Source organism: Mizuhopecten yessoensis, unplaced genomic scaffold (genome assembly GCF_002113885.1).
Source record: "Mizuhopecten yessoensis strain PY_sf001 unplaced genomic scaffold, ASM211388v2 scaffold371, whole genome shotgun sequence".
Lineage (NCBI taxonomy): Eukaryota > Metazoa > Mollusca > Bivalvia > Pectinida > Pectinidae > Mizuhopecten > Mizuhopecten yessoensis.
The window spans coordinates 1,295,947-1,297,985 of record NW_018403513.1 but is presented as its reverse complement, the minus strand read 5'-3'; positions in this window follow the sequence as shown (position 1 = coordinate 1,297,985).

The following is a 2,039-nucleotide window of genomic DNA, read 5'->3' as shown; positions in this document are numbered from 1 at the left end:
CCCCAGACAAGAAACTTGGTAACAGGAAACCCCAGGCGAGATATTTTTAGGTATCAGAGAACACGGAAACCCCAGACAAGAAACTTGGTAGGTAATAGAGAACACGGAAACCCCAGACAAGAAATCTAGTAACCTAATAGAGAACACGGAAACCTCAGACAAGAAACTTGGTAGGTAATAGAGAACACGGACACCCCGGACAAGAAACTTGGTAACGTCATAGAGAACATGGAAACCCCAGACAAGAAACTTGGTAACGTAATAGAGAACACGGAAACCCCAGACAGGAAACTTGGTCAGGCTATAGAGAACACGGAAACCTNTCAGACAAGAAGCTTGGTAGGTAATAGAGAACACCGAAACCCAGACGAGAAATTTGGTAGGTAATAGAGAACACGGAAACCCCAGAGGAGAAACTTGGTAAGGTAATAGGGGCCACTGAAACCCCAGAGGAGAAACTTGGTTAGGTAAAAGGGAACACGGAAACCCCAGACAAGAAACTTGGTAAGGCAAAAGGGAACACGGAAACCCCAGAAAAGAAACTTGGTTAGGTAATAAAGGACACGGAAACCCCAGACAAGAAACTTGGTAAGGTAAAAGGGAACACGGAAACCCCAGAAAAGAAACTTGGTTAGGTAATAAAGGACACGGAAACCCCAGACAAGAAACTTGGTAAGGTTATAAGGAACACGAAAACCCCAGACGAGAAATTTGGTAGGGTAATAAAGAACACGGAAACCCCAGACAAGAAACTTGGTAGGTAATAGAGAACACGGAACTCCAGACAAGAAACTTGGTAACGCAATAGAGAACACGGAGACCCCAGACGAGAAACTTGGTAGGTAATAGAGAACTCGGAAACCCTAGACAAGAAACTTGGTAGGGAATAGAGAACACGGAACTCCAGACAAGAAACTTGGTAACGCAATAGAGAACACGGAGACCCCAGACGAGAACTCGGAAACCCTAGACAAGAAACTTGGTAGGTAATAGAGAAACTTGGTTAGGTATTAAAGAACACGGAAACCCCAGACGAGAAACTTGGTAGGTAATAGAGAACTCGGAAACCCTAGACAAGAAACTTGGTAGGTAATAGAGAACACGGAAACCCCAGACAAGAAACTTGGTTAGGTAATAAAGAACACGGAAACCCAAGACAAGAAACTTGGTCAGGTTATAAGGATTACGTAAACCCCAGACGAGAAATCTGGTAGGGTAATAAAGAACACAGAAACCCCAGACAAGAAACTTGGTAGGTAATAGAGAACACGGAAACCCCAGACGAGAAACTTGGTAGGTAATAGAGAACTCGGAAACCCTAGACAAGAAACTTGGTAGGTAATAGAGAACAGGGAAACCCCAAACAAAAAACTTGGTAAGGTAATAAAGAACACGGAAACCCCAGACAAGAAACTTGGTAGGTAATAGAGAACTCGGAAACCCTAGAAAAGAAACTTGGTAGGTAATAGAGAACAGGGAAACCCCAAACAAAAAACTTGGTAAGGTAATAGAGAACACGGAAGCCCCAGACAAGAAACTTGGTTAGGTCATAAAGAACACGGAAACCCAAGACAAGAAACTTGGTAAGGTTATAAGGAACACGAAAACCCCAGACGAGAAACTTGGTAGGTAATAGAGAACACGAAAACCCCAGACAAGAAACTTGGTAGGTAATAGGGAACACGAATCTCCATACAAGAAACTTGGTAACGTAAAAGAGAACACGGAAACCCCAGACAAGAAACTTGGTAACGTAATAGAGAACACGAAAACCCCAGACGAGAAACTTGGTAGGTAATAGAGAACACGGAAACCCTAGACAAGAAACTTGGTTAGGTAATAAAGAACACGGAAACCCAAGAAAAGAAACTTGGTAAGGTTATAAGGAACACGAAAACCCCAGACGAGAAATCTGGTAGGGTAATAAAGAACACGGAAACCCCAGACAAGAAACTTGGTAGGTAATAGAGAACACGAAAACCCCAGACAAGAAATTTGGTAGGTAATAGGGAACACGGAATCTCCAGACAAGAAACTTT